At 32.3% G+C, this 14,783-nt stretch overlaps 1 protein-coding gene and 1 long non-coding RNA gene across 19 annotated transcripts in view; one reads left to right on the top strand and one right to left on the bottom strand.

Annotated features, from left to right (window-relative positions):
- The window catches only part of LOC143255658 (uncharacterized), a 29,422-nt gene extending 19,806 nt beyond the window's left edge, over positions 1–9,616 (bottom strand). For 2 of the 3 annotated variants that reach the window (XR_013030783.1, XR_013030782.1), the window contains exons 1-2: positions 9,503–9,616; positions 6,417–6,449 (exon numbers count right to left, since the gene is read on the bottom strand). This is a non-coding gene — a long non-coding RNA (uncharacterized LOC143255658). Of the gene's footprint in view, positions 1–6,416; positions 6,450–9,337 lie in introns of all 3 variants that reach the window. The other variant, XR_013030784.1, reaches the window with a different exon arrangement.
- The window catches only part of LOC143255657 (putative fatty acyl-CoA reductase CG5065), a 128,409-nt gene that overhangs the window by 19,851 nt on the left and 93,775 nt on the right, over positions 1–14,783 (top strand). For 5 of the 16 annotated variants that reach the window (XM_076511675.1, XM_076511670.1, XM_076511673.1 and 2 more), the window contains exon 1: positions 3,422–4,142. The gene's annotated coding sequence lies outside the window, so the exon portion shown is untranslated. Of the gene's footprint in view, positions 1–836; positions 949–3,420; positions 4,143–10,427; positions 10,491–14,783 lie in introns of those variants that run through there. The other 11 variants (XM_076511660.1, XM_076511679.1, XM_076511664.1 and 8 more) reach the window with 6 other exon arrangements.

The raw sequence follows: 14,783 nt of genomic DNA, 5'->3' as shown, positions 1-14,783 counted from the left end.
TGTTGAAGTTTTGTCTTGATGATCCAGGATAAATAACTATTGTTTTGACAGTTCTGCTTCATCTAGCAGTTTCTCCCTTAATACGTTGTTTATCACACTGTATATAATGTGATCTCTTATCAGAACCTTACAGAACTCTCCTATTTCACATGATGCTGTTTAATTTTTAAGTTACATATCCATCACTTATTTTTCTCCTTCTTGTTGGGATCGAGTGAAGAAGGCATGCCTTTTGAACATAATATTCTTTCTTGGTGATCAATATGCCTCTGATTTCCGTTTAATATCGTTCTGGTTAAGTCTATCGTCATTGTCGCTAGACACAAACGTGTATATTTCTATGGCTTCTTCACCAATCACACGTAAAAACAATGAATTTTGGAGGGCATCATGTTTCTAGATTTTCCTGTGAGGACAGGAAATAAATCAAAACTTTTAAAAACCTTTTCCAATTTTTCTAAACTTAAGCTTGCTTGGAGGTTACAATTGCTCCATATCTTTGGATTTGCGTAGATTTCTACTGACACCTTATTATAGATATGTTTGAGAGTCAGTCATATTATATGAACTCTGTTTATTCAACGTAAGATGGCGCTACATGACTATACAGCATAACAGGTCTCACAGCGTATCAACTTTCTTTTAGTATTCTTAGAAATTTAGACGTTTTCTTTCATATGTCATTATATTAAACTAAATCACCTGACCTATCGACCGATCAAACCATAAACTTGTATGAACACAAACATACAACTTCATAACTGAGAAAATAAAATTGATATATATATATATATACATATTACCCATTTCTAATTTTTTATTTGGTTTTCTTACAGTGATCTAGATACTTTCGAACAGGAATTGTGTACGAATTAATAGCTTGTTAGCGATGAAAACGTTGGTGTGTCACATGCAAGTCTGCCTTTCAGTAAGTGATGAGAAATTCTAGTAAGTATACGAAGAAAAGGATACGTTACTGTGAGTTTGATAGTTTTAGTTTTTGTCCTGTTGTTTTCTTTAAGTTTCTCCAAACTTCTATACAACTACATATATCTAAATATGCACAGAGTAATAACACTACTAATAAGATAATTAATAAAATAAGTTATAAAAGAAAATGAGAATTTAGCATAGGTTGTACATACAGTTGATACTGATTTTAATCGTTGAACTCATAAAGCAATTAAAACAAAGACTGGGAGATTGTAAGTTGGCTTGAAAATAAAATAACATACAATGATATCGAAGTTGAGGTAAGAATATAGGTTAAAAATATCCAAGGAAGATCAGTCATTAGCGTATTATACTTAAATATAAAAGGCAGTGAAGAAAAACAACTGCTTCCCTTAAATAACACTTAATAACAAACATATACAGCTCCACTACAAAGATGTAGGTGTTTTCTTACAGAAAAGTCACATTGGATCATCTGCTGAGTCCACTGATGGGAATTAAACCTCTGGTTTTAGCGTTGTAAGTTCGTAGACTTACCGCTGTGCCAACGGAGGACTTAGCAGAAAGGAGAATATATAAATTTGATTTTGTTAATAGTTAGGGGAGCTTTTAATTATAATAACTTTTGCACAAAATAATGTATTTTCTTAGCAAAGCCACATCGTGCTATCTGTGGTGTCTACCGAGGGGAACTTAACCCCTGATGTTAAGGTTGTAAATCCGTAGACTTACCGCAGTACCAGCGGGGTAACCTATCAAATAGTCTGTGTTTGTTTTTCTTATAGCAAAGTCACATCTAGCTATCTGCGGAGCCCACCGAGGGGAATCAAACCCCTGATTTTAGCGTTGTAAATCCATAGACTTACCGCTGTACTAGCGGGGGGGCTATCAAATAGTCACTATTTTCATATTTATTAAATGCGTAATAGATGCAATCAAATATTTATTGAACTTGTGTACCACTTACATTTTGCTAACATTAGCCATTACACTTTTCAGAAAAATTATTTTATTGTATAGTATTGTTTGTTTTGAATTTCGCGCAAAGCTACACGAGGGCTATCTGCGCTAGCCGTTCCTAATTTAGCAGTGTAAGACTAGAGGAAAGGCAGCTAGTCGTCACCACCCACTGCCAACTCTTGGGCTACTTTTTTACCAACGAATAGTGAGATTGACCGTCACATTATAACGCCCTCATGGCTGAGAGGACGAGGATGTTTGGTGTGACTGGGATTCGATATTATATAATAACAAATCTGCATTGCTAGCTAGAATGTTTCACATTAAAAATAAACAGTTGTCACACCAACAAGAATTGTTAGACTAGTTTGGGATCACTCTTTTCTTTTGTTTAAATTTGAATACATTGGAAATAAAATATGCTTAAAATATTGAGGGTTGCAAAAGATAATGCTTTAAGGAATCATTATTTCTATTAGAAAAACATTTCGTTGGGGGAGTGCAAGATATAATCAATGTTACCAACAGTTTATCACACTTTTCATATTTTAATATTCATAACTACTGCGAAATGAACGAACAAGTGTTAAATCACTGCAAAGTTATATATTCTCAAAATATGTTTCGCTATGAAAGAGTACATTGTTGTAAGTATAATAGACTGTTTGTTTATTTGTTGAATTTCATACAAAACTACTTGAAGGTTATTTGTTCTAGCAGTCCCTTATACCGAAGTCATAGGAAAGACAGCTAGTCAGAACCACACACCAACTCTTGGTTACTCTACAGAATAACTCATCCACTGCACGAAAGTGCGGAGGGTGTTGAGCACACCAACCATTCAACTAAGCATTGGTCAGGCAGTTTTAAATCTCAGCATTTAAATGATCAAGTTTGCCATTTTTTGAAATTTTCAAACCTGTACACCAGGATCGTCGCTAGCTACTTGAAACATTGGATGCTTGGATTCCAAGCAGTAGTTACTACTTAAAACACAATTTCAACATAATATACTATAGTTTATGTAAGATATGTCAGGGACATTGAGATATACATAAAGGGCTCTGTGGGCCTCCTGCTGTGCATTATACACCCCAACACGCGCTGTTAATTTAGGTGATCTACGAAAAAATGATTATATATAAACATAAACTATTCTTTTTAATATTAAAGTTTAGAAAGTATTTTCATTTTACTACAACTTACTATTATATGCAATATTAGTAAACAATGGTGTTTGTAAACAACCTAATAATTTAATTAAACCTAATCGAACGATGATGTTATGTTAATTGTTGCGTCTATGATTTCCCACTTTTCGTTCTGACGAAGGGGAAGTTACCAGCTGACAGGTACGCCAACTCACTTCTACATTTATATCTCAATACGCAATGTAGCCTCCTTCTCGTGCATTTATATTTACAAAGCTACGAAGCAGCACCCTACTACTAACTGCAAGGGTTTTAGCATCACTCATTCTTTGCACTTAGTTTCAAGTGCGAGAAACATTTTGTAGTACCACACAGATCTCAAACCCCCACGTCGGTTTCGTAATTTAGACCTCTACCACAGGGTCAACTTGCCTCATCTTTGCGTGATAAATTAAAAACTCGTTACAAACATGATGTTAAATAATTTGTTACACTTTAATTCCTTATAACTTGGCTTTAAACCTTAAAAAAGATACATACAAGACAGGTTTGAATATCCTCTATAGACTGGATATTTCTTCGTAGTATACATGACTTTACAAGTCATTAACATGTTAATACAAATATGGAACAATCCTGCGACACACCAACTTTGTATCAGTAACACTGAAGAATCTGTACGCATGCTTATGTAGGTCTTACGTTTCAATTATCTATTGTGATAAAAACAGTTACATAAATTCGTATTTTGTTGGGCCTAGTTACAGGGTGAGTGATCTTCGTCTCCAGGCAACGTTTGATGATAAAAGATACCTATAACTGTTCTTAGTTGGTTTTTTAATATTCCAAGTTCTTAGAATACTGATGTGTTTCCTGCTCTCTGATATAAAAGTTATTTTGTCAGTTGACGTCTTTTTAAGACCTCTCACAGATGAAGCAATGGTGGCGTTTGTGTTGTTTTAGCACAATGTTACATAAGGGGTTATTTGCACTCTGTCCACTGCTGGGAATCTAACCTCGGATTTTAGTGTTAGAAGTCTTTAAACTTTCTGCTGATCCACCAGTGGAGCAGTTGAGGTATTTATGAACTTGCTTTTAAACATATATATACATATATATCTTATTGTTTTAAAGGCTTTTTACTGAACCTATGGTAGCAAATTTGAATGGTGTTAACGTTTTCATTAACACAGTCTTTTATGTAGATGAAAGATTATGTGGTGCTTTATTTTAACAGTTATTCAATAATTACTTGAACTTTTAAAACAAAGTGTATGTTATTTTATAACTACATTAATTTTATTATTTCCAGCAGATACCACTTTCTCATCTATAGAAGTCTCTTTTTCTCTATATACACAGGCCATTTTCATTCAATTGTAACAGCTAACTATATAAATTTGCACATAAAAGTTTTGCATTTGATAAATATGTAGAATGTATACTTCTAAGTTGACACAGTACACATTCCTATCATTGAAACATTGTGCCTTTGCACATATTATTCTGAAGCATTCTGTACTGTGATGAAGCAGTCTGTGAAATTATTAGAAAATTGTTTTTAAACCTGTAATTTATACATCTAAAACTCTAACAATGTCAGCTTGTGAACAGTCTATTACATCATTATGCTTACATATATTTAATACAATTATAGTTCAATGCATTTGCAGAGTGAAAACATACTTGTAAAAAAACTGAGGTTACAAAATGTATTATTAATATCCAGTTAGATAAATTGTAAAACATATGTATTGAAACATTAGACAGTTTTATAATTCATTGTTGTTTTGTCACTTACAATTAAGTTAAAGCATAAGTTCTACATGAAATTGTGGCACAATGTATAATTTTATACATTTATTTTGTATATAGGTTTACATAAGCAGATTGAGTTACATAATTATTAGATCTAGACTACATGTAAGTATGTGTTAGAAAGATAAAGGTGACACTTGCAAGTTTTAAAAGTTAATTATAAAAAAATATTTTCAAAGGTTTCTTTGAATTTAATCTAGTTGTTAATTTTTGGTATAGATTTGTAATTGATAAAGTAGTCTGTATAGGTGGCTTGTATTCCTTCATAATCTTGAGAAACAAATTCAAGAACAGCACTAAGTGATAGAATAGGATAGTCAAAAGAGTTGGCTAGTGACCTGAACTTACTGAAGGGCATTTTGTAACACCAAAGTATTTTGTTTAACAGCCTTTAGAAAACATTCACCTTTCTTTACATTTTAAAAAATTATAATATAGTTATTCATTTAAAAAAACAACAGAGAACAAAGCATTTTCCTTAAAACAGAGAAAAAAAAAATAAGATTGACAAACTTAATGTTCTTTATTTCTTTATACAGCATGCTCATATTTCTGTCAAACCTTAAGTTTGAATTACTGATTTAAAAGTGTTGTAGAATTATCACAGGATATGTGTTTGTAGATACCAGGTTCTGAATCAAGAATCCAGCCAGAAATATAACCAAACGACTTTTTCATGGTAAATATATTTTGTCAGTTACATTTACATACTTCTCCCTGGTTTCCAAAATTAGAGCTTTAAATTTTTATTGATCTACAAACTTATTCAGACTAAGAATAAAGCATGAGCAAGACAAATTTATGAGGATCAAGAAAGGTTGGTTAAGAGAAATTTAGCATCTGACTTATAAGTATGGAAACAGACTTGATGAGCAGCACTTACAGACAGATATATTGAAAAAGAAAATTGCCACTCTTTTATAACTATGAACTTTTAGATGTTTTGGTTTTTGATATGAAGTTTTGCTAAAATGTTTTGATTATATTTAAGAATATGAAAGAGAAAAAAAAATACACACACACAGTTTTCTCAGTGAAATGATAGGGGTGTGAATACTGACAACTTTAATAAAAGTATTTGTTTCTATCAGAATGGGGAAAAAAAACAACTTGTGCTTTTGTAACTCAACACCTTCAAACATTTGCCATTGGCCTGTTCTTTTCTGTGTCTGTTGGTTGATTAACCTCTGCCAAAAGTCTGTTAAACTGATTGGAGAAGAATTTAAATCTGCAATATTACTTTGAGTAAATTAAGTTAACCTACACTACAGAACATTAAGTATTATAAACAATTAAAATTAATTTTTTAGAATGGAAAATTAAAACACGTTTAAAGTAAGACAGTACTAAGAGGTAGTTTCACAATCATGATACTAATTACATATATTATTATTAATATATATATATTATTATCTAAAGAATTACTGAAAGGGTTATCAATACATACTAATAACTTTTGAGTGAAAGCAAAGAGTATATGTAATAACATGCCAACCACAATACATGAGTCAAGACTTTTCTCCCAATACTTACGTTTTCCAGGCCAGCTGAGATAGAACAGACACCCTAATGGTTGAGAAGTTAATTACATTAACAATTTTTTTAAAAAAATAGCCATTACTGTGTGAGCTTAATAAAATTTGTTACATGTAAATATTTATGTATTTTACTTATGTCACAACACATTATTATAAGGATTTTTAACACTATATTATTTATTTATTTGAACTAACTTACTCTTTATTCAAAGAATTTATGAATCAGCAAACTAGTGCTTATAATGTATTTTAAAGTACATGAAATATGCAAAACATATAGCTTCTTAATTCAACTGTTATTTTAATAGTTAAAGAATCCTTACAATATGTTTCATATCATTAAATAGAAAGAAACTTTTAAAATAAAGTTCTGTGTATATATACCATGTTAATGATGATTTTTATCTTACTATCTTGAAAAACCATAGTTTCAATAATGTGCAAATAATTCATCAAGCAACAAATAATGTTTATCATAATTTCTAAAAAAAAACAACAACTGAGTAAGGTTTAATAACTTTAACAAGAACTGTGTCTGAAAACATTTACAAATGTTCAATTACATTTAGAGACATGAATCTATTAGATAAGTTATTATATTAGGGCTTCATTAAACTTCACAACATGACAATATGCTTAGCAGGATAATAATTACGAATTTTGTTTTTTATTGATACATTTCATATATCTTTAAGCAAAAATATTTTCAATTAGGCTTCTTATAAAAAAAAATTGATGTTATTACAACCAACACTTAATACAAAACTATTGAACTTTCCAAGAAAACCAATCAGTTTGAAAAGTCAAATCTTTTACAAATATAACAACAATCTTCAATACATATATACAGCTAACAAAATGCTCAAAGAATCCATGTTACCAAACATAATAATTCACAAAGAATGAGAAACATGAAAGAATACATTGTTATATAAAAGAGAATCAGTTAAAAAAAAGTCTACATGTAGGTTTTAGAAGTTTAAGCATTATTTTACCTCTACCTTTCAGAGCTCCATAAAAACTCACATCTCTTATCACTGTATAGTTCAAGACTTTGACTTGCTAGCATATGCCAACCCTCTCATGTTTAAAGCATTTAAAAAAATACTATACTCCCAAAATACTTTTTGCCATTTGTATGAGCTATAACTTCTTAAATTTTTATTCTATTCACAAACTAAATATGACACTACTACTGATTTTTCAAGATTTACTCTTTCCTGTAAATAAAAATTATCCTTGGCTGACCAATCTACAAGTCTACATTCTTCTTCACTGTGAATGTGTAAAATTTGGAGTAAGGTACTTTTTTCCTTGATGACTTCTTTTTAAAGCAAACACACTATAATACAACAATCACACTACATTTGTTCTATTCAGTGTAAATTAGGCCTTTCACACATTACCTGGTCCAGCATGGCCAGGTGGTTAAAGCACTCGACTAGTAATCTGAAAGTCATGGGTTCGCATACCTGTCATACCATACATGCTCACCCTTTCAGCCATTATAATATGATGGTCAATCCCACTATTTGTTGGTAAAAAGAGTAGCTCAAGAGTTGTTGGTGGGTGGTGGTGATTAGCTGCCTTCCCTCTAGTCTTACGCTGCTAAATTAGGGACGGCTAGTGCAGATAGCCCTCGTGTAGCTTTGAGCGAAATTCAAAAGACGAACAAACAAACCACACATTACCAGGGCTCAACAAGGGGGCCATAATATGGCAGACACAGTAGTAGTCTAGGCATTATTTATAACATCAATTTTTATGAACAATGATTGTTACATTGAACTAGATAAAATATGTGAAGTGTAATTATTATCAGTTTTATTTGATATTTACAAGTCAAATCTCAGGATAAGTCATAATAACTATAAAGTTTACTTTCTAACACAAAAGTTAACTTTTACTATCACTATGAACTGCCAAATCAGCAAAGTGGCCCTTTTAATCCTGGTGCGGATCGAACAACAATACTATTAATGGGATGAAATTACATAAATAAATCTAAGAACTGATGAGTTAAAGCAAAGAAGAGGATGTAGTAATAAGTTGGCCACACAATCTTTATACCTGACAAAATATATGAAGATACAAGTCATGTATGTAGTGAAGGCATTATTTACATCAACAGTTTTCACAATGAGTGACTGTTATGGTGTAAAGTAGATTCAGGATTTGAATTTTAATTATTATCAATTTTATGCAAGTCATTTCCAAGTCAGATTTTATAATACATATTAATAATACATTATTATTGTATTTCTGTGATTACCATTTATATTATTGTTATTAATGCTCCATTACCACACATCATGTAAAACATATACCATCCTCTTTGTTTACAATATTCCTTGATAAATGCAGTCTCCACATTGGCATTCTACCTTATTCAGGAATATTGTAGCATATGATTGTAGGTTTCTCAAATTTATCATACCAAAACAATAATATAGGGAGAAAACATGAAATTATAATAAATTTCATTAAAAATACTTAAAATAGGTTTTAAAATAAATATGTCAGAATAGAAAATTTACTTCAGTTCACGTAAAAATTTGTTTTGTGATAGAGGACATAAAGTACACCGTTATAAATATAAAAAAATATTTTAAAGTTTATTTTAAATTAATTACATTTATGATTTATTTTTCTTGTTGTTTTTTAGCCGAATATATTTTTGCACACTATAAGTACAAATGAATGAATATTTTCAGCTATTACGTAAATATTGGATAGAAATAAAATTAGAAAACATAATTCTCATAATACAACGGCATTTTTGACTAATTATTTACTAAAACTAGTTCAAATAAAGGATACCCCTGTAAAATCCATAACTACTAATTTACTGTTATTATTTTTAGAAATTGTACGTTTTCAACCAGTTATAGTGTTAACACTAATAGTAATACGTACTTTACTCTGTTAAAGTATAATCATTTTATGTACAAATTATATTAGCAACCGACTGCTGTAACTACTAGATTTGCAGGTTGTTTATCCCGGCCAGACAAAATTATAATATTAAAGTATATAACTTTTATTGATATATAGTTGTCACCCACTTAGTATATAGTTTACTTTTTCATAATTACCAATACACTAACTTACTCCCACGCGTCGAATATTGACGAGCTATTGCTTCAACTGAATTTAATCCAAATATATTTATAATTATGTATGTTTAACGGATACCCTGCCATCTAACGAGAATATATTAACTGTGAAATAATAACGGGAGTAATTCATTCACACAAAATTTAACAATGTTATACAGGGTGTTTGTAAAGTCACTGTGCAGTTTTGTAATTATATTTTATTCAGTCTATTTTAAGCCAGCAACTGACAGCAGTGTTTAGAGACAAAATAAGAATCCAGGCCTGTATTGATGCCAATGGGGGTCACTTTCAATATTGTTTATAATTTTCATTCATATTTACCTCCTGTATTCTATATTGAAACATGCCTGTTAATAAATATATAAGAGCACAGTGACTCTCCGAACACCCTGTATAATAAGCATATGTTCAATTTGATTTTAGCGTTCTGTTATTTACCAAAAAGTTTAAATTTTATTCTTAGGATAAAATACTTCTGCATGCTCTGTAATTTAGGATGAATGAGGCAAGCCACTTTAAGTGAAACGACCCATGAAAACAGTATTCTATCAAGTTAATGTAAAATATGATAACCATCTGAAATTCTTTATAATGTCTAAAATTATTGTTAAGGTGCATACGTCACAACAGTTCAGAAGATTTGCTTTACAATGTATGCAGTATCGCAGCCATATTGTGTTCAAGCGCACTAACTTTAGCGCAAGTTAGAAAATCATTTTCAACTTTTAATGCTACTGCACAACTCATTTTTTTGTCAAATGGAAAATAAATTACTTTGCTAATTAACCTATAAATATACATAACTAATCAATCGCTTTGGCCTAACATAAAAAGAATTTTTTTTTTTTTTTTTCAAATTATTAAGTAGGTTTAGCTATATGTTATAGATGGCACTGCGATTCCAAAATAGGAAATGTACTCACCGTGCGTTACCGGTTTCGAAAATACAGGTAATTTCTTAATATGCTTTTTATAGTAGATGTAAAACAAATGTGAATGAATATGAATTTTAATACGTCAGGTGTAATTAATATTTCTATTTCTTGTTATTTCAATAAAATAAAGTATTATACATTTTAAAATTATGCACATTTTCTTGCAAATCATCACGAGCGTACTGTTGTATCAGTTACTGATACTAGTATTATAACAAGTAGTTGTAGTGACGTGCACTTACAATGATAAGTTTTTTTGTAGATAATCTGTATCATAATCTGGCAATATTAACACGCTACAAATAAACTATCTATATGGCTTATTCAAAATATTTCTTCTGAACTACACAAAGATTTTAAGAAACAACAAGTATCAAATCAAACTGACCCTCACAGTTAACTCTTTTTCACACTTTTAGTGTTCTGTTGTAACAGTTTCTTGAAATATTTAACGTAAGATATAACACATGCTTTCCAGTACCCCTCGTGTTCTGTCAGATTTTAAAACTGACTCCCAGTACATGGGCACAACTAATCAAACACATGGGCACTATGTATTGTCATAAATTTTACAAAGCAGTATGGCATACATTGCTGATTATAAAATAAGATAATATTTATACAGCTCTACACTGAGATTAGGAGACCCACCCAAGAGATGGCGCTCGTGCACTTGTAAAACGCATTTAAAAGGTGTGAAAACAGCCTCATATGCCATTTTTTCCCAGCTACTTCCGGGCATGGTCTGGGTAGATTATTCGGCGCCCAGGCCGTGAAAGTGGGTTTTCTCGGGGTACTCCCGTTTCCCCCCACTGCAAAATCTCTGGCATCGGACCTGTAGGTCCCAGCCTCATTCTGAAAAGGGCCGTTTACCCAGTCAAGGGTATCTAATCAATTACAGTAAATTTTAAAAATCAACTCGCCAGCCGCCAGGGTACTCCATCCTCGAGCCAAGGTCTGGCTCACTTCACTTTCGCTGCTTTCGTCCAGTTCTCCCGTCCTTCCTCTCACTGACAAATACACAACTCTATTTTTTGAAATGTTAAAAATAAAGTAAAAATTCCACGGATATTTTAAAACATTTCTCATGTAAGGGGACGAAGAGGAACTACAAAGTTCCTGAACACCCCAGTTGGAGAGAGAACTCTTCTGATTTCTCTCTCTCTAAACTGAACCCCTGCCACGTTAGTTTAGTTAGTTAGTCATATGCCATTAAATTCCACAATTTTTAGTGAATAGTACTTCTGTTTGTTTGTTTTTTTCAACGAGACCATACCTACAGATCTCTCAGTATGGCTTCACTTTTTTTTTCTTCCAAAAGTAAAAACGTTTTTATAGATTTACACCTAAGATCTGTTTGTAAAACGTTGTATATAGATATATAATTATTGGTTGGTGCTGCTCCACGACATGACATTGGCTTAACATACAGGCCAATATCTTGCTGTTGTTGTTGAAAAAATAACCTATCTATCAAACAGTATACTTGTGTACTATATGTTACAAAATTTGACATCGCAAATGTATAAATAAATATTTATCATTGGTTATGTTACCTAATACCAGTGCAATTTAATTATTACCGTACGAAAACCCTTTTCTAGTTTGTCCCCTTGGACTCTGCGATAAGTCTGTGGGGCTTACAACGCTAAAAATCTGGTTTCGATATGCATGGTCGGCACAGCATAGAAACCCCATTTGGGCTGGTTTTTCTTTTTGTGTTTAACAACAAACAGTTTTTTTTCCGATTTTATACAGAGTGGTTGATGAGAATATTCTCAGTTATTATTAATCACAAGTTATTTAAGTAATTTCTGTCAGATACTACTTGTTCACTGAATAAAGCAATTAATTGATAAAACCAAGAATTAATGAAATATTATACCTTCCCCCTTTTAAACATAGTAAAGAATAAACATTTTAAGATTGCTGCAACAGTTGTATGCTGAAAAGGTTTCTCGATCTATTTACCAACTTGTTGTTGAACTAACAAATGCAGAGCTGTTACTGAACAAAAGTGATATCACATCGGTAGGCCCGGCATAGCCAGGTGGTTAGAGCGCTTGACTCATATTCTGAGGGTTTGAATTCCCGTCATGCCGAACATGTTAGCTCTTTCAGCCGTAGGGGCGTTATAATGTGGCGATCAATCCCACTCTTCGTTAATAAAAGAGTAGCCTAAGAGTTGGCGGGGGATAGTGATGACTAGCTACCTTCCCTCTAGCCTTACACTGCCAAATTAGGAATGGCTAGCGTAGATAGCCCTCGTGTAGCTTTGCGCGAAATTCAAAACAAACAAATATATTGCTGGAAGATGATGTTTTTCAACTTCATCTCTTGACTAATGAAAGTTTTAAAGCCACTGTCAACAATATTAGTTTGTTATAAATTCTATCGCTCGAAGAAGCAGAAAAATGGGCGCATTATAACAAATCTGGAATACTGGTTAAAAATTAAACATTTTTATAACGTTAAAACATATTAAAAGTACGAAGCTCGTGCATATGCTCTTCATGACATTTATTACCGTAGGAGGCATGTAGTTATCAGTATATGGCTAAGCAGATACTAGATACTGAGCAAGTATGGCGCATACGTACATACACACAAGACTGAGTTACGTAGTTATGTATTTACACATTTCTTATATTTAAGTGTCTACGCAGACATGTTTGTTTAAATAGTTGGCTAGACAGCCCAGAGAATAACGCAGGGCTCCAGATAGCAGCATAATTATGTTAAATGTTCATAATTTTTGAGAGGCAAGTGTTTTTGTTTTTTGATTTTGCATGTATCAGTTATGAATGTACTGTAATCGATACAGTACAGTAGGAATTGATGTAGACAGTGGTTGCACACCGTAAGAATCATCAGTTTTTTACATAAACTCTGTGCTTAAAAAGAAAAATCATGATTATCAATAGATCGCGATTATGAACATCACAATAGCAGTGTATGGATGAAAAATTTTGAATTAATAACAATGGTGTGTGTTTTATAGCAAAACCACATCGGGCTATCTGCCTAGTCCACCGAGGGGAATCGAACCCCTGACTTTAGTGTTGTAACTTCGTAGACTTACCGCTGTACCATCGGGGGATATCGTCGGTAGCACCCTCAACTATCAATGTTCTCGATATTTGAAAATTTAATTAGATCTACATTCTTTTACATTTAAGCTGTTTTTCGTTAATTTTCTTTTCGTTTATAGTGGTTTTGACGGTTTCACCACTCTTGCGAGCATAGAAACGCGCTTACTCACTTCCGTCATTAGTATTGTTGCTGGCGAAGTGGACCGAGTATGTTTGTTTTGAATTTCGCGTAAAGCTACACGAGGACTATCTGCGCTAGCCGTCCCTAATTTAGTAGTGTAAGACTAGAGGGAAGGCAGTTAGTTATCACCACCCACCGCCAACTCTTGGGCTACTCTTTTACTGACGAATAGTAGGATTGACCGTCACTTTATAACGCCCCCACGGCTGAAAGGGCGAACATGTTTTGTGCGGTGGGGATTTGAATTCGTGACCCTCGGATTACGAGTCCAGTGCCTTAACCACCTGGCCATGCCGGGCCTTAATAATGATAATAGACCGAGTTCGTATTGGAGAATTAAGGATTACTGTAATTCCGAATTCATTACGTGTATGTTCATGAAAATTGGCAGTGTTTTAGTAAACGTGAAAAGCATATTGGATACAAAAACTCGTATTTGTTTTTAAATAAAGTATTTCCTCGAAATGTGAATTTCATAATAGAGATAATATACATATTTTATTTTAAAGTTTTTATATTTTATTTGCATAATATCTAGAACCTCTTAAATAAACATCAAAATATTTTCTTCAGCAGCATCGAATATTTTCTCGGTAGATTTCTTTAAAGAAATAAGATGTATTTTGAGCCTTTTATATTTGACGAAGATCTAGCGTATAGGGCTGTGGTGATCTTGCATAAATAAATTCTCCAAAATTTTAAATGATACTGGGAGAAACCACTGAAACTGAAGCGATGGCCGTGTTTAATAAAAGTGATTTGATACAAAATGAACCACCTATTGTTCAGAAGTATATTAAAAGGCCCAGGTAAAAACTGAACATTTATGTAAAAGGGTTATTAAAATGTATGGTGATCAATTTCCTAACATGTCAAAATTGCGTAAAAAAGCTTTGCGCTTTTGTGTAACAAATGTTAAATGGTAAAGACGTTTCTATACAAAACAGGCTCTATGAAGGCTGAAAGGATAGATTATTTAATGAGAATTGTAATGTTAGCCCCATGAATTAAGTAGTATGATCTCATTAGGCCCCC

The sequence above is a fragment of the Tachypleus tridentatus genome, chromosome 7 (genome assembly GCF_004210375.1).
Source record: "Tachypleus tridentatus isolate NWPU-2018 chromosome 7, ASM421037v1, whole genome shotgun sequence".
In the NCBI taxonomy this organism is placed as follows: domain Eukaryota; kingdom Metazoa; phylum Arthropoda; class Merostomata; order Xiphosura; family Limulidae; genus Tachypleus; species Tachypleus tridentatus.
The sequence above is the reverse complement of the archived record's forward strand: the minus strand, read 5'-3'. Positions and strand labels throughout refer to the sequence as shown.